This window comes from Colletes gigas, unplaced genomic scaffold (assembly GCF_013123115.1).
Source record: "Colletes gigas isolate AHSC1104 unplaced genomic scaffold, ASM1312311v1 Colletes_gigas_Sc00002, whole genome shotgun sequence".
Classification (NCBI taxonomy): domain Eukaryota; kingdom Metazoa; phylum Arthropoda; class Insecta; order Hymenoptera; family Colletidae; genus Colletes; species Colletes gigas.
This window is the reverse complement of record NW_025106631.1, coordinates 2,017,369-2,036,401: the sequence shown is the minus strand read 5'-3', so window position 1 is coordinate 2,036,401 and position 19,033 is coordinate 2,017,369. Positions and strand designations below refer to the sequence as shown.

The 19,033-nt window shown below is 45.5% G+C and overlaps 1 protein-coding gene across 1 annotated transcript in view; it reads right to left on the bottom strand.

Moving 5' to 3' along the window:
* Positions 1–16,963, bottom strand: part of LOC122401255 (transcription factor Ken 2-like) — a 35,606-nt gene extending 18,643 nt beyond the window's left edge. The window contains exon 1 of the mRNA XM_043403283.1: positions 13,968–16,963. The gene's annotated coding sequence lies outside the window, so the exon portion shown is untranslated. The remainder of the gene's footprint in view (positions 1–13,967) is intronic.
* Positions 16,964–19,033: the final 2,070 nt, after the last annotated feature.

Sequence of the window (19,033 nt, the reverse complement as noted above, 5' to 3'; positions counted from 1 at the left end):
ATCGGAAACCAACGCGTCGAGCCTCCGCTGCTGTTACCATTTAATAAAAAAAAAAAAGAAAAAAAATTTGTTAGAGTCGACGAAACTCCCAGCAATTCGATGATCCGAGCCACTGGTCGGTTGTTCATTTGTTTATTCACGCTTGGTCAGTCGTGACGATACTGTAGCCAGAGTTAACGATGACTTCCGACACGTTACGTCGACTTTTCGAAATGTTATGCAATCCCGTGTTGCGATTGATCGTGTGTTACCAGTGAATCCTATTACAGGCGCCACTGTTGCATCCATCGATCAAGGCACTTTGAAATTCTAGGCAAACTCGATTCCGTGCTCTATTTATTGCTCCACGCAGCTCGAAACAATTAGGGGATCCCGTTTCCGAACAGTTCAGTGGCGTCGGTCGAATTTTATAATCCGTACTTAATTCGAGGTCAGATTGCGAAACTGCAATTCACTGAAATCCTTTCATCTCGCTTTCTTTACTGCGAAACATCTGTGGTTTCGTTTATATACCTTGTATTTATTTAGTATCCAACAACAATTTGAACTATTAAATTTTTTCCCCGATTACGACGAATAAAGTCTTTGAACAAATAAAGATATGGAATCGGTTTCGTTGGCAATAAAAACGTTTTTTATGTAATACATTCGTACCTTTGACGAATGCCCGACTTATGCGGCGTGTGGGTGTTTTTAAATTATCGAATACCTTACCGCGCCAATGCAGTCACTTAAGTTAACGATCCATTAGTTATTTTATGCAGCGTATTTAATTTGTGTCATTCCTCGATTATGAATGCTCGTGTGCGAGTAGTTAAAACTGAATGAAGACGATTTAATGAGTCTTGTTCGGCAAAAAATGCGAACACGGTATAATTTATACGAATACAAATATTATGGTTCGAGATAGAGATCTCGCGTAAGGAAACGAAACGACACTGTCGTTCGAAAGTATTTTACGAGTTCGATGCATTGATAATTTATTTTTATTTACTAAAAAGAAACTGTGATCGCGTTTCCATTTATTACGTATATTTACTTTCATAAAAATTGCAAAATTATAATAATCACAGTTTTAATCTGCTGTCATACTTTCGAGCGGTAATGCATATCGGAAGATACAAACGAGTATAAATGACAAGTTAATTCATATCCCCTCGGTTCACATGTTAAGGCATTATTTGGATGAAAGGGTCAGTAACTCTCGTTTTATTAATACGATCAACAGTGTGTCGAAAAAAATGTCAAAATGCAATCAAAATTTACCAATAACACGGTATAATTTCATGGATTATACAAGTATTAGTAAATTTTGAATAAATCGAGACTTACCTATATTCATCAAATAATCGAATCACCGAATATTCGAACACAGAATTCCAAGAAATGGACAAAATAAATGACAAATATTAAATCTAAGAAAATCGTTGCCAAGTCGATGGAGATCGATCGACTTTCCTCTCGAAATTCTAGTGTGACAGAAAACTATCCGGAACGACGCGATCTATCATCCACTAGAGCGGCATGTGTAGTGCTATCCGATACTTTTATGCGCGTCCACACCGTGGACTGGACACTTACGTAATAGCAATGATCTCACATTGTGGGTGGGGACTTGTCGTTAACGACTGTGTGCTTCAACGACAGTGTTGGTGATTCGCGCGCGCACGTTCAAAACTATTGTATGGAATCAGATGCAGGATGCCCTTAAAATTTTCAAATTTATTCTTAACGATCGTTAGGATTAGTCTCGAATCACGACTTGCTTATTCAATCTTAAGCAAGTAAAAAAAATAGTTGTAACTTTCATATTTTACTAGAAAGTCGAGGAACAAGTGCTGTTCCAGAACTTTGATTAAGAATTAAAGCGTTCACTGTAGAAGTAAACTTAAAACGTAGTGACTTTAATTTATGAAAGTTTTACAGTTTCGTTCAAGTTCCAACGGTGAACCAGCGTGGAGGTGCATTGTTTGATGGCGGAGGCCCGAAAAGATACTCTCGAAAACGGAAGATAGGCAGCGCTGATATCGTTTATCTATCACGGAATCGCGCTGGTCTCGTCGTGGCCCTATATCGTGCAACAGTGGGTATTGTTGTTGAATGCGAACGCCGCGAGATTATTTCCGAAACACAGCCACTTGAACTTTTTCAGCAGCCTCTCTCTATCTGGGTCATTGCGTCGGCCGGATGGAGATTCGCCCGCGTTTCGCCTTTCGCGATTATCTAATTCGATACCCCGGACAGGTTGCTATTGCATTTGAGGTCGTGCAAACTCGTGAAACGTTCCTAAAAGCCATCTTCTATTCTTCGATGGCACTCCACTCGTTCGATGACTCTGCATTGTATTCAAATAACATTAACAATTTAAAAATCGTGAAAAATTTAAGGGCTGATTCTAAAGGCTAAAACAAGAATTATTAATTGAGAGAAAACATCCAATTTGAGACGTACGAATCGGTGGATGGTGTTTCGGGGTGCATTTTCAGCGCAGACTGGTGTGGCTGAGGGACGATAATTCATTCATGCGTTTTGGTTCATTCTCCTCCGGCTCGGGGATCGAGCGTCCGGTCGTGTTCGGCGAAAATAACCGGGAAACGACTATAACTACGCTTTCGGATAGGACAAAGCGGGACGAAATTCGGTATGTGGGTCGGCCGTTCCGTGGCGCGACGTGACAGGCTTCGGGGATGATTAGCGTGTCACGAGAGGGAGACGACGGTTACGAGATCGTTTGACAGCAACAATGGCGAAGGAGAAATTACGCTGTCAGTTGGGTGTAGACAAGCACCGTGGAACGCGTAACCGAGCACGTGAGTATTCAGTCGTCGAAGAAAGTTGCCATTTTTCGACGCATCTAACGGATGATCTAACAGATGCTGTCGAGGCACGACGATCGCCTTTAAAGGTATTTAGAAATGCCAAAGGAAAACACATCCGTCACAAGCACTTGTATCGCGATTTTTTTTTAAAACGCGAATTATCCGCGTTCACGCGGTTTCTCATTTCGTAATACGATCGTTGTTTATTAACACCGATGTTTGGCGAGAGGAATCTATGATTTATTGTTTAGTTTCGGCGTTGACGCGTACTAGAGCAAAAAAAAAAGAATTCTATGCGTACTTGTGCTAGAAACAACGAAAGAATCAGCTTGGGAGTCCTCCAGTTTCCTCGTTGAGGGGAATTGTTCCCCCACTTTGCTGCCTGGCGGATCGCTTGGATGCTCAGAGTCCGGCAGCACTCGATGAAAGTAGCGATGGGATCGAGTGTATCGCGTGATTTATTGTTTATAAGAGAATAGTAACGAAGTCGCATACTTGGGTCGGTTCGGTGACTTTTTGACGAGCATTTTTCTGCTTCGATCCGTAACTGTCTACCAACGATGATACTCACGAACGTGTCATAAGTCAAAATGATTTAACTATTTTTATTTTGCACGTTCATGTGTTTAAAATTAATTTTCACTATATTCTTCATGTATTTCCGGGGTGAAAGATTCAACTATTCAACCGTGAATCAAAGCAATTAACCATAAGAATGACTTCGTAACATCGATGCTGTTTAGAAATTCAGAAAACGTGTCCAACGCACGCTGAGATACAATTTTTAGGCTTAAGACCTCACCAGCTTGCACGATACAGTCATTTCGAGACTTTCGTGGCGAGCAATGGCGACAGATATTCAAATCGAACGAGTTTCGAAGCGAACGACAACACCGTATTATTTCGCAGATTGGCGAGATTAATTAACCGGGCAGCAAGATCGATGGAAAGCTATTGAAACGCGGGTGAAAGAATCAGATATCGATCGTGAGTAATAGCGATGACAGAGACGTTTGCGCCTAGTATAAAATAAAAGCACAACAATCGGGACAGTCACGGCCTCTAATGAGGCGTGCTATGCCTTTCGACGCAACGGCAAGTGAAATAACGATTGCAACAGGAACTTATTATTGCAAAACGAACGTGTGCTTATGCTAAAGAGGCAAAGTGAATCCCCGGTGGGCGGGCGCGAACCGTTCAAAACGACGATAATCCTTATCGCCGTTGCAATTTCCAAACACTATTCCCAACATTTTTTACAGACCGACTATATATTCGCAACAAATAGCGGTAACAATGTATTTAAATCGTATTCGTATCACACCAAAAAATCAGTATTGCATAGCACAGTCATGTATTTAAGTCTGCATAATTTACGATGGTCAATTTATTTTTCCGCTTTCGTTCATGCGTTTGATTCGACGAACAACAGATTCTAACAGTACGCTCGACAATGGTTACGTGCGCCCCGCATTACCGTTAATGTTTTCGGAAACTCTTTCTCTCCTGAAAATTGGGACACTTTCACTGTCGCTTGAAAGACTCCCGGCACTTCGAACCAGCCATATTTCATTCGGGTCACAAAGGAAGGTTACAATGCCGTTCTTCTGCAGGTCACTACTTTCAATCGTGCTAGGCTTCGATTTGCATAGCTCCGTTACAGCATACTTGTTGCTAGGACCGACGGTACTCCAACAATTTCATATTCGACTATTTTGTAGCCGTTCGTGCGTAATACATACTTCGCTATTCGAATACTCGAGTGTCTAAATATTATTATTTAAATCACGTTACGACATTTAAATATGGCGGATATCAAAGTGCAATCTAACAATTTCTTGGGAAATTAATTTTTGGTAACCTCTTTAAGAAAATGTAACTAATGTCCACCATGGGTATCGTCCAAAAATTTCAATTATGGAACGAAATATTATCCAAAGAATGGTTACGCGTTTACGCGTTTACATTCGTGAAATTTTTGCGGTATTCGTAACGTGTGTAATTTTTACGCGGTGTGCGTTACGGTCTGGATCGGAAATATTACCCACACGGCACAAATACCACACACAATGCGTACCAGACGGTGTATTTTATGCGCACAAAACTTTCATCCGCGCAACCTTTTATTCGTTGCACGCGTAATCCGGGAGCAAAGAACAAGGATTCTTCTTGCGAATAACAGCGTACTCACGGTGCTCGTTGTATTCCAGATATACAGCACCGAACAAACATAGTTAATTTTCTATAAACGATTCTACCCACAAACTATTTGGACCGTATACATTTATCATAATATCCGTTGGCGGAATAACGCCGCGTCTTAAACGCCGCGATGCAGGAGTTAACGGCGTCGTTTGTCCAAGCGTTAAATTAATCCCCGGGACGATTCAAGGCCGGCTCAGCCAGCGAAACAATTCTTTCGTTGCACATGGCATACATTATCTTTCCTATATTCGTATTTTTTTTTCTTCTCTCTTTTCCTGCGGCTGCACGTAGAGAGCAAGTAGGTAGCAAAAGAGTAGGCCAAGCGAGCGAGAAGCAGGCGAGTTCCGAAGGGGCCTCGAGTATATGCGATAGATGAAAGTGAAAGGGAAGGTAGAAAGGGTTGGCGGACGTATACATATACTCTTAGCCGCTGTTACTCGGCATGTACTCGGCCGCGGGGGCCCAGAACGCAAGATTTACAATCGCCACGAGCCAGAACGGGCCAGAACCCAGAGGAAAATACCACGAGGCAGTCGCGAATACCTGCGCGAAACGGGCAAATCGCGATACCAACCGGTGATAACGAACGCGAGGTAATCAGGACCCATCCTGGTGAATCGCGCTGAAAATTTCAAGCAAATCGACCCGCGTTACGGGCCTAGCCAAGATCCTGCGAACGGGGAAAATGTTGCAGGATAAAAATAGCTAACGCTTCCGAGTTAAAGGTCTAGAAAGTTGTTACGATTTACTAAATCTGAACGTAACAGTTCGCTCGGTTCTTCCACGAGCGTTACCGTTTCGCGTTCGTTCTGAATGGAAGCGGCGCTCTAGGGACGTCCATTCTTCTGCGATTCAAATATTTCTATACTTCTAGACACGCGTTGAGAATTGAAAATAATAATAGTCCGTTGTCAAGATAATTTTACTAAATTCTGAAATCTAAATAAATTATTACGACATTGCTATCCTTTTATAGTATATTTCTAGGTATCTTACAAGCCTAAGCAATGATCCAATAGCCTGGCCCATCCCCACCACTCGCTCTTTCACGTTCAAGATACTAGCTCAGGGATCTTATTAAAGAGCTACACGCGAAGTCAACTATTACTGGTTCGAATAATATTTTGAGGATAACACGGGATATATGTAATAGCATAAAATAGGAACAAGAAACGTAGTACTATTTACAATTTGATATTGCATTTCATATTTAATAATAAATTATTTGAATAGCCTACACTCGATGTGGAATCGAGTGAAAATGCAGGCAGACGCTGTCGGTGCGTTCCTAACCGAGGCTTCGCTCGACTACAGAGGAATCGTTATGTTTTTCCAGCGATTGCGTGGGCGGAAACTCTCTCCACACGATCCTGACAAGCTCCACGATAATTTTCCATCGCTTACCTCCGGCGCGGGGCCACGCAAGAAATTATAAATTGGGAAACTGCGGATACAAGGGACGATTCTATCGATACTCGAGGGAACGGGAATCGCGTCGCGTGGGCGTTCGAAGTATTTCGATTTCTGAATCCTGTCCGGCACTCTATTTTAACTTCCCTTGAGGTATCGAGGACTTTACGGTTTACGTAATTCGCGTCGTTTCGGAGATTTTACTGCCAGACCGCGCCGAGATTTGCACGAAATTGTCATTCGAGGTGGGGCCCGTTTCGCAAATGCACGTTCGACCGGCGAAAAATGCGAATGGTTTTAGCGAGGTTAGCTTTTATTACGTTTCCTGGCGATCCGTGTCTCTCACGCACCTACGTGATTTAAATATACGCGTACGTGTATAATCCAAATAATTCAAAAGTGTCTCTTTAATCAAATAATGACAACTGAATGTTTGGAATTATATTTCAAATATACAATTTATTAATTATCAGTATTTAAGTATGTTTTAGAGTCGAAGTATCAAATTCAAAATGGCGCGCCATGGTGGGTAATAATTGATCAAAACTCGGTGTCTGACTACACGAGGGCGCTGTTTACGAATCTGAGGTAATAGTTTCGAAATTCAATATGGACGATACAACCCTTAAATATGCGTACAGATAGGAATATTCTATCCTTCATATCGAATCCGACTATACTGACGAGAAAAGTTCGTACTACGAAGGTTTAGGGTTAGATTTTATACTGTATCTAATAAATAAATTCAATAATAATAACGATAACGGTACTAGTAAGAATAGGACTAACGAAAGCTAATGTTTTATAAAAGGGGGATAGGTGTCGGTCGTTGGCTAAATTCTCGGTGCCTTCTCAGACGTGAAATATTCAAGGTTGCGTCACCGTCGTATGGCAAAACGCGTTCGCGTGGAAACATCGATTAGACCGAGAAGAGACTCTTTCTATCGGACGTTTTGCGATTCAGGGACGAGAGTGACTTTCTTCGCGCGTCGAATGATAGCGACTCCTGCTGGGCCGCGCAGGAAACGTGCCTCGGCTGGGTTGGGAAGATCGAGACAGCACTGACGCGACCGTGTTTCGCACGATCGACAGAAACCTCGTCGCGCGACGTAATCGTATCTGCCAATTCGGCGAGACGACGCGACGCGACGAGTGAAAGTGTACGCCGCCGGTGAAACATTTTCGCCTAACGTCTCGCCGAGTCGTTAAAATCCCCGAGCTCCGTGCACCGCCGGGGCGGACGTTCGATTTTTATTCCAACGCGGAAACAATAATCGACTTTTCAGCTGTATTCTTGCATACCAAAGCGTTGCGCAATCCGGGACCTATGGACGCGAATCGAACGATCGATTTCAATTCGAACCCGTTTCGCTTAAAATCGCGCGCCTCGAAGCGCTACATTTATTTTTATTTTTTAGGGGACATAGCTTGGAAGATTCGTGATTTATAGTTTACTTTGCAATATGGAAAAAAATCTTAGGGCTTATCGAGACTCAAAATTAACTGCTGACCTATTGTCTTTCATTTTAATCTTCTTAAACTCGCCGCTAGATCCGCCATCTTTGACTTTTCTTAACTTCACCAGGCTATCGTGTATATCTTTATTCCTTTATTCGCCAAATAAAACAATACGTACGAGGAACGGTTCAGCAAATAACTCTAATATATGGGTATAATTATCATTCGATTTATTTTAAACGCGCATTTCCTGCATCGATCGGTTTTGTTTCAAGTCGGGGCTTGCAGGTTAGGTTTTTAAGCAGCTTCCAGTCGCACCTTGCGTGTAGTCGCGACACGGACGACGAATAAAACGAAAAGGAGAAAGAAAAAGTAATAAGAAATGACACACGGTCAACGTCCACGACCAAACGGTGCACCGTGGGCCGATTATCAAGATCCAAAAGCAGAAATGGGTGGTCGAGGAACGAGACTAAGGACTTCCTCTCTCTCGCGGCGCGAATCGCACGCGCGGTTTCCCACGGTGCGAGATAACGCTTGCCAAAGATAAAGAGAACCAAGAGAGAACGCGCATGCCGAGATGTCAGGGGCGGCGATGGGGAGAAGGAGGAGGGGGGAGGGAGGGAGGGAGGGAAACCGAGGTAAAAAGAGGAGGAAAAAAGGAAAGGGAAATAATAAGCGGAGAGAGGACGGGAGAAAAAAGGGAGGAAGGGAAGAGAGAAAACGGCGAGGACGATGTGGGAAAAGAGGAAGCTAATCAGAAACGGAAGTACGCTCCGGCGAGGCTCGAGGCCTTGAGAAGCACAGTCAGCCGCGCAGCTTTTAGCTCTCTTAATTGCAACTTCATTTAACGTGTACCCCGCGCACGTCGAAACCGTTCGGCCAATCCGTGGCCTCCGCGGCGCGAAACCGCGTCTTAATAACCGTGTTATCGTCGGTCGAGAAACGTTCCAGCCAACCGCAGCGAGACCGAGGAACACGAAAATTGCAACGAAGAAAACGCAACGCGCTTTTCATCCTTCGCGGCCTGCCAGGACGCATTGTACGGCGCCCTTTCATCGATCGATAACAAATCGGCAAGATTTTATACTTTTGCAAATTTTTAAACGTCGATGCACCATGTGATTATGTCGAAGTGCTTTTGTAGAAAAGAACTCGTTGCTTGGTAATTGTTTTCAAATGTAATTCGCTCGAAGCTGATAATGTGTAATTGTTTCGCGCCCAGCATGAGCACGAACAGATAAAAGTATTGAAAATCTGTAAAGTGATGACACTTTAAAAAATAATAACGAAACACTGCAGATAACGGCGAAACGTTCTTCTAAAAAAAAAAAAGAATGATTACTGATACACATACATATGCTCGTTGTGGCCCCAGCGATAAGCCACGCATACTTTACATGCCTATTAAATTTCCTGGAGATTGGTTAATCGCTGTTTGTACATACCACAACAATGTTTGCTACCGAGATTCAGAGATTAATTCGATCCTATAAATATAAATCAAGTTCTTTTTTTAAGATTCATTGAAATATTCAATGATTTATCTTTTTAGTTTACGATCTTATACGCCGTAATGGAGGAATGAAAAAGTACAAACATGGCTCCGTGTATACATTGTCCCCCTTATGGCAGGCCATGAATGTGAAAACTTTCACTTTTTGCAGTAAAGAAGCGTTTCGAACCGTCGAGCGTCTTTTTCTTATGTTCCAAGCTTTATGCCAAAACCATAAATGTGTTAGATAACAGGGTGATTATACTGTGAGCACGGTGCACGAATAGCGAGTTACTATCGACTGCACGTTTGTAATTCTGATATACGAGAGACAGTATAATGTATAATATTCTCGTACGTTGACGGGCAGGTCGTACGTGTCGATTGTAATAGCAAATTGTACGAAATTATGTTTGAACCGAGGAGCTAGGTAAATAGTGGTTTTGGAATAACAGTGATGTCATTATCTTGCACGCTCATTTTTACGTTTCAATCATCTTTCGTGGTCCTCTTCGAATGTAGCATCGATCTGCAGAACGATATAATTTATAAAGAAATTTAAGCATGTTTAGAATTCTCTCATTTAATAATATAAGGCTTATTTGGGCCCTTAATATTTTTATCAACAGCATGGTTCTTTTCTTTATAATTATGTTTAGTGATATACATACAATTCCTGAAGCTTAGGTTGAAAAGCGTAAACTAGTCGATGCCTCGTCATTATGCAAATCGTTTTTTTACTTGCCAGAATAATTTTGAAAAGAAAATTTATCGAACGGAACGTAAGAAATTATTTTCCATTTACTTATATAATAGATTACTTTCTACGTATTTTCCTATCACATCCGCGCGGCTAATTATCAAATGTCTCGAAGTGGTTGTAGCGAGAAAAACGAGAAACTACGGTTTACCGCTTCGTAATTAAACGTAATCGTAATCGTACGGGCTCAAAAGGCGACATGTTGCAATCGGTTCAAAGATAGCGTTGTCGACGCGGCATGAATGAAAAGTTTGGCGTCACGTGACTGACGTGTCAGTAACTTAGCGATTAAAGTAGCTCCAGAAACGATTAATATAGTTTTTTACCGTAGATCAACCTTCGTTATTCCGGAACATATAACTATTACTCCGATATTATTATTTATCGAAAGGAAAAGATCGAGCATTCATGTATTCGCTGATTACGTTTCGCGTTTAACAAATATAACTCTAAACAGGTACAGTTTTGCTGAATAGTTGTTTTTCCGGTCGACGATAATAGTATTCCGTTAGATCGCAAAAACATTGAATTACGTTTAAGCGTCCATGTTTTGTCGGATATTATTACCGGCGCTTCGTATCTGTACAACGTTTAAGCGCCAAAACAAAAAATTGCAACAGAGTTAAATATACACACGGTAGTATACACACTACGCGCGCTCCTGATTATAGTTATCTCGCGGCACCTATATTAGTTACAATCGTTTCGCGATAATCGAGTTTTTATCATCGTCTATGAAACGTTTCTGCTTGGCGATAATTCCGTCGCGTTGCAGTTTCGCCGACACCCGGAGGACTCGTCGACGTCGATCGAGCCATCGATTATCCGTACGCGAGAACGAAGAAAGTCGATTCGCGGGTATCGAACACGCTCGCGAAACCGATCGACGAAAGGAGAAATAAGAAATGCCGCGGGTCTACCTGTCGGTCGCGATTACGCGAAGAAACGTAAACTCGACTTACGTAAGATCGATTGGGCATGACTCACGATTGATTTAGTCGATGGTGCGTCGATCGTTGGGAGTTAATCGGCGCCGATAGACGCGAGAGGTGTGCGACATTGTTTCGAATGAGTATCGTGGTCTATCTGATCCGTGCGATACTCATTACCGGCTTCCCCGTTAATTAATCGCTCGAGAGTCCCGATTACCGCCTCTAATGAATCGATGATGCGCTCGATCAATGAAGACGTAGCGCAGATAAAACGCCAATCGGATTTTTCGAAGTCACTCGAACCAGGCCACTCGAAAATTCATGAAAACGTAAACACGATGGTTTTTTATGATTTTTCAAAGCAAATAATTAGAATAAAGAAAATAAAATTGTTCTACTTTTTCAGTAAGCATGTTTGAAGAATATTCAAACCAGTTATTTCATTATCACTTATATAGAAACTATAATACCGAAGGAATGTTTAAAGGGGACAAGAATAAATCAGTTTCCAATGATTCGTGTTCTTTTAATAGAACGTGCGTTTAGATTATTTCTACGAAACATAATATTAAACGAGAAAGTCGCACAAAGGGGCCTAGAACGAGAGATAAGTTTAATTAGATCGTGGATAGCTAGACAATTTATTTGACCATGAAAAACTTTTATAAATGGAGATAGCATCTTTCAATGTTTCATGAGCTTCCAGTCTTTGCACATTGAGACTATTACAGATAAAATCATAATTATGCTTTGTCGTACGTGTTGTGCAACCCAATTTGTAGGAAGCTAGAGACGTATACTTACGTTGAACCGTTCTGTAAGTATCGGAATGTATTCGTAGCATTTAAGTTATAAATCAAGTCCTTTAAGTTCATCGATAATAATATTTGTACAACGATAAGTTTCAACGGAAGGGTTACTTCCCACATTTCTTCGCTTATTCGGTTTATCAGGTTGGCTGACTTTTGAATCTTCATTTCAGAGAACAGTAATAGTATTCATTTCGTTTCTTAGGCCTTGATACTACGCGTTAATTCCACTTTGCATGTATAAATTAATTAACACTCGAACCAAACGACGAGCGACTAAAAAGCGAGTAAACTTTATTGGGATTATTTTTATTTGGCAAGTTTTTGATGTACCTTGGGAAAGAATTGTTCGTTAAAAATTTTAATTTGAACTGCTAAAACGGTAGCACGTGATCTATCATTTATTTTGGACGTTATGTCCAAGCGTTTTTAAGAATTATTTTCTATTTATAATTTGTCTATTTTCTGCAGCGTAACTTTGAAGTAGAAAAGTGTTGCAAAAATCTCTAATCGACGGTATTTAAATATTCGAATAACAGTCACGAAACGCTCGAATATTCCAAGCTCATTTAAAGCATCGGAATACTTATAAAATATTTGAATAATCCCAGCCGTAGTGTAATCACGAACGTTTACTATCGTGGAAGTTCGTTTACCTACGAGGCCAATAATTTATTCGCGAATGTGTCTGCTAACGTAGAAGCTGCTAAAGCATGCAGATAACCCGTCTTCGATAAGAATATTTCCTGTTCGAAGCTTGGAAAAGTTATTCCGATGAAATTCTTTCGTAGCCGCGAGTAATATTAATCGGATCGTCGCGCTATCCGTACGTTAACGTCAACGATTCCATCGCCGACAGAAATATTTAAAACATCGTTGGATCCCTGGGCATAAATCATCCGTCGAGAAAGTAAAATACAGAGGAATAAAGAAAAAAAATAATATCCAAGCACAAAGATCCTGTTATGGACGGGAATACAAATCGCGCTCCGAACGAATAAATTGTCCTTCTTTTTGTCCCGTTTATGGACAAGGAATTCTATCGATGGTTAGTCACGGTTACCTTTTCCTTTCGTTTCGTTCTTTTCTCTCTTCATTAAAGGCGAGAAATTGGCACGCGGGGGATAAGGTAAAATTAACTCGTTCGTCTCTCAAACTTGACCGTAATTTCTGTTTGCATCGCCGTGGATATTTGCGTAGATGCAAACTCCTATATGCGTCGGTACTATGAGAGAGGGTAACATAAATATATCCGGCAGATAATGGCCACATGAATACGAAATGACGAGCGTAAAGACGCCTTTCGACGAGCCCGACCTTGACTCAAGATCGCTTTTTCTTTACGATCCGTCATCGCGAACCATTGATGACCACATTGGACTCTCGCGAGCGCGCCTTCTTCTTCTTTCTTAAAAATGGTTGCGCAACTAACGCTACGTACCGGCCATGGAAACACCTGAACTTGAATTACACGTCTCGGAGAGGTGTTTTTTGCATAGCGATCGAGTCGACGTTATCCTATTCCCCGATGGCCGTTAATCAACCATAGACAACGGGGGATGGTAATAACGATGGCGTGCACGATGCTCGACGATATTAGCCTGTTATTTGTTTCTTGCGACAGACCCTAGTCGCGTCTCCATTTAAACTGGCGATCGGGCGACGAGTTGGAATTACTTTCGCCCGGTCGTTACTTAAAAAAAAATATCGCAAAGAGTAAAACAGAGAGGAAAACGAGAGTGAATCGGAGCACGTACGCGCCAGAAACGATTGCGTCGCCAGAGAGTGTAAATATTATCAGCGGTAGCGTTAAATTTTCGCGTACAAAGAGCCACATTTATCTGCGCGCGAAAGGAGATTCGCGAGAAGTTGTACGCTCCCGTCGCGATAAGGAAACGTTTACCAATATGTTTACACTTGAGTAGCAGTCGGAAGCGTCTGTTGTTTGCGAATCGCAGATACTCGGGTTACGTTCATTAGGAACGAGACGGCCGTGCAACGAGCGTCACGCGAGATTACGTTCCCCGAAAGCAATGTATCGCGGCCGTTTGCGCGTGTTATATTTTTGTTTTCTCTCACCTTGTAATTTTGATCGTCCGCACTTTATCCAATATGGTATCCAAATGGGAACAAATCGCAGTTACTTTTCGGTTAAGACTCTCTCGAGGAGTCACGAAGCATCTCCACGAGCCGACGACCCGAAATCCCGTGATAGCGGCGACGAGGACGACGGTGCATACACGTGACGTACATTGATATTCCGGGAGCGTAGATCTCACCACCGGGAAACAGATCGCGGCACGTCGTGGGTGGAACGCAGACGAAAAATCGCGACGATATCGGGAGCACTGAGAACACTTCACACTGTCGAGCACGTCCGCATAGTCGTGATACGTGGAAAGAAGAGCAACGGCGGCGGCGGCGTCGGTGGAGGCGTCGTGTTCGAATATTCGATCGGTGGGTTTGGAATTCTTCCGACAGACGAGGAAATTGGAATTTGTTCCCCGGATGTTTCCTGATCCGTAGCTGGACGACTTCGAAACGGGGATGCAAGATGAGAAGAAACGCGCACAGTGGAGGAGATTTACGGACCGCGATGATGACAACGACGACGATGACGATGACGACGACGACGTCGACGACGACGACGACAACGACGTGGATAACTTTTTTCAAACGGGGTCTGCTCCGTTGGCTGCCCAGGGTCAACCGGCTGGCTCCGCGCGCGGCACTTTTACCCGTTGGGTACTCTCAAGGACTCGGAGGTGGCTCCTATTCCTTTCTCTTATCCTTTCGCGCGCGCGCCTTTTTTATCCCGCTAACCTTTTTAAGCGCACTTTTAATTCCGCTCGGCCGCGTGTCTCCGCGCGGCGTTCACGAGCTCGGGATCTCGTTGGGATCTCTGCTCGATGCACCACCAGGAGGACGAGCACCGGGGAAAATCCAGTTCGAGGAGGCGTCGAGGAGGCGTCGAGGCGGCGCACCGTCGGCGACAGCGAAGAAAACCAGTGGATCCAGCCACATCCGGATCGTACGATCGGACTCCTCCCTTTTCCCCGGATTTACTTTTCCGCGGGTCTTGTCGTCCACCTCGTCGTCGTCTACCTTCGACGCGGTGCTCGAACACCGTATCTCCACCGTGTGTATCGTTGCCTTGCGATTTCCTGTGGCGGGATTGTCTCTCTCCTTGTCCCTCTCGCGCTTCTCTTCTTCCTCCCCTGCCTCTCCCTTTCTCTGTCTCCTTTCTCTTCTGGTTTTGTAATCCGTTTTACGAAACGTTGTTGCAGCGAGCGGGACGCGATCGAGGAATCAAGAGACAGCCACGCTCGAATTGAACCGCGAGATCGGGGTGTCGTTGCTTGCGTCGACGACGTTCGTCCCGGAAGCGGGTTACCGGTGAGATACAGGCGACGACCTTGAGCACTCGCATTTCGTAGCGCACGACGCCGGCAGCAGCGGCCGGGCAACGATCGTTTCCATCGCTTTCTTCGCCGTATCGAACTTGAACGACCACCGCGTATCGCCGCGCTCTTTCCCTCCCGCGGATTTCACGAAGCAACGGTATTAGAAATGTCGTTGCACAATTGCCCCACGGTTCTTTCGTCGCTCTGGTTTCCCGTTTCGTGGTTCGTGTTCGTGTTCGCGTTCGTTGCGTTCCACCGTTCGAATTCCTCGCAATCACCCGTGTTTGCTTTCCGCGGGAACACGTCGACGTGAAACGGCTCGCGATGGTGGCTACACCAAATCCGAAAGCCGCCGTCGAGAAAGAGAAGGAGAGAGAGAGGTAGGTAATATTCGGCTATGCCCAGCCTACGAGACAGGATCGGATTTTAGCGCGCTCCGCACGCGCTCCCGCGAGCCCAAGTCGGCGGTTTCAACTTTTACTTTCAGCTCTTACACAACGCGGGGCCCGCTCTTGCTCGGTGTACGTAAGCGGCGCAAACCGAACGGCCGAGAGACTCGCTCTTCGTTTCGATGCTTCTTCTTTTCCTCGTTTCTCCCTTTCCTTCGTCACCTTTCACTTCCTTTCTATCGATCGGGGTGTACGTTGGTCGCTCCACCGACAACCGTCAACGCCGTGCCCACCGAGACGACACCTGTTCGCGCGCAAATTCCCCCGTAAACTTTTTCGCGTCGATTCCTCCAGCTGTGCCGTGCGCCGCGGCTCTTCTCCCCGATCGTTGTTCGAAACTTCTGACGGACTTTCGGGGGAGCAGCAGGCCCCGAAAGCGATTCCTCCGTGCACGCAGCCGGACCAGTCCGAACAGAGCACGTGCGTCGTCGAAAGCACGTGCGGATGAGCACGTGTTCTGGTGTTTTCGTTCCTCGGGAACGGCGCACTGGGACCGGAGAGACGATAACGACGACGCCTCGAAAGCCTTCCGCGCGATCCACGAACCGAGTCGACGGAATTTCGCGCCGCTGGGGCGACGTTCGTTCGCGTCCTGCCGGGAAACCCGGAAGAAGAAGGAAACCAGGTGGACCACGTGGCCTGTCCGCGCGACGATATCAAACACCGCGGGTCGGCGAGAAAATACGAGAAACGAAAACGGAGAAAGAAACAACGGGCAGAACACGTCGTTGACAACGGTCGACGTCGGTTTCTTCGATATTATTTCGCACTGCACACACGCCCGCGCACCCGCGTATGTACACAGAGTCGAGACACTCGATCGAAGCGATCTATGTTTTTCGCGCGTGGTCTCTCTTTCTCACTTCGCCGGAGGACTTCTTCAGGGAGAGAGGGTCTCTTCCGGTCTCCGCGGTGTGTCTCACTGCTCCTCGCTCCGTCGTAACTTTTGCGCAAAGCCGAGACCCTCTCTTACTCTTCGCCTCTCACTCTTTTGCTCTTTCGCTTTCTCTGTCTGGTCCTAGGTAAACGCGGAGAGAGGTAGACTGGGCAGTCAACGAGAGATGGTGGTGGTGGTGGTGGTGGTAGTGGTGACGATGGTGGTGGTTAATGCGATTCGATGGTAGTGGTGTGGTCACACGGACGTGACCGCTCGTAAACGCGCGTGTATATACACACCATCCACCGATCGGAACGTCAGTACGGTGACGATAAATGGCAACGGTGGTAGTAGTGACTCTGCGGCGGCGGTGGTGGTGGTGGTGGTGGTGGTGGCGGTGGTGGTGGTGGTGGTGGTAGAGAAGAGGCCAGGTGGGCCCCGTGGCTTACAGGCGAGCCCAGAAAGGGTTGAGGGTCCGAAAAGCACGGTTCTCTCTCTCGAGAACTCCCTGGCGGAATACTCACGCTAGAGAGGAGGCCTCGCGAGTCTTGTGAGTTGGTTTGTAAAGGGACCGTAGTATTGGTTCCTCGTCGAGTGCCACCTATTCACATCTCCCTCGCTCCGTTGCTCGTTCTCCCTCTACCTATCTCTTTCCTACGCTTACTCTTTCCTCCCACCATCGCCCTTCCACCTACCACCACCTTCCTCCACTCTCCCTTTCCCCACTGGTGCTCTCACTATTACATTACAAATAGCTCTCTTGCCTAGGCCTCTCGTTTGTGAGGTGTTGCTCCTTCCGTGCACGTTCACGAGCCCCGTTCATGTGTGCGCGCGCCTCGTTCGCCGCTCTGGTTGTGCGAGTAGCGCGTGTACTGGCGTCGGTGTGCCCCGTTGCACATGCACGTACTCTCGCGCGATACCAGTATAGAGTTGTTCGTCCGTCTTTCTTCGTTCGCTTTTCCCTTCTCTCTCGCGACGGTTTTCTTTCTCGTTTCTGTATCTAGCCGCGTGCATAAGTCTATCGCGGGAACCCGCGGTGCGCGCACGTACTTGACCAACGACCACGCACACGCAAATAATCGCAACGGTTCTACGCTGCTGGTGCTTTCATCCTCGTCGTTCGGATGCGGTTGGATAGAAGGCCTCTTTGTCACGGTAATGGTGTAATACAAGACTCGGCTCGTACTCGTGCACGTAATACGTAAGAATGAAGCGAGAGAGCTCTCCGCAGACCCCTTGCGCGCTCTTTTTCTTTCGACGACCCTCCCCCTCCCCCGCCCCCACCCCCCTCGCCCTCCCGTCCGTCCTCCGCGTCCCTCCTACCCCGTACATTTCCGTTCTTTCTGTTCGTCCTCCCATGAGCCTTTTCTTCTTGTGTCCACACTGTCTCTCCGGTAATTTCTATCTCGTTCTCCCGATTCTTCCCGTCTTCCTTTATCGCCGTCACGGAACTTTATCTTTTGCTTTTCTTCTACCCCTCCCACTCCCCCACGGTCTCTTTGTCTTTCCCGCTTCTTTTCTCACTCCGGCTCGCGGTGCTCTTCGTGCGCAAGAACGCGCTTGCGCGTCTCCTCAGTCTCTCGCGAACCGACGAGATAGAACGTTACGTTTTCACCGCCTCCTTCTCTTCCGTTCCCTTTCCTCGTTCCTTTCTTTCTTTCTTTCTTTCTTTCTTTCTTTCTTTCTCTACGCTCTAGACCCGGCTCCGTTCCGTCGACCTTCCAACCCGTCGGTCTCCTCTCTATTCTTCTCGCCATCTATATCGCACACCCACGTGCTCTTTTCGTCCACTCGAGGAAAAACGACGGGTTTGGCCCCCGCGCGCGCGCCGGGCCCCAATCGGTTCGCGCGCAGCCACCGCGCGTAAAGAAACTTTTTCATCCGGAGGAATTATTATGCCGTTGCTCTAGTTATGCATCGAATACGCTTTCAGCCGTGATCGATAGTGAAATGCTTGAATGACTCGCTGGTAAACACCTTCGGCTTCAGGTTTCCTCCGTGTTTACTTTCATTACTGGTTTTAGCTCGTGACACAAACATCTTTAACGAACACTTACCGATCGCGTTAACGTTATCGCGCGGCTCGAAACGAAACGAAACGGTGCCTCGCGCGTTCGTTTTTCTCTTTAAACCCACGTGTATCATCCTTTCGACCGCGATATTCGAGCCGGACCGCCACCGTTTAGGTCGCTCCAAATTGATACGTAGCTGCGTGTCCGTGCCCCGCGGGATTGCGTAACCGGCCGCGTCGTCGAAACACCAAAGTGGTCCACGATCCCACGAAACCCTTTCATTCATCGGTGGTAGACGCGCCTCGATCGGCCGTCGGACTCGTTTCATTAACGAAACCTTTAGCTCAGGCGAGCGTTTTACTTTTCATTGGAACTATTTATAAACATTCTTCGAAAGAATTTC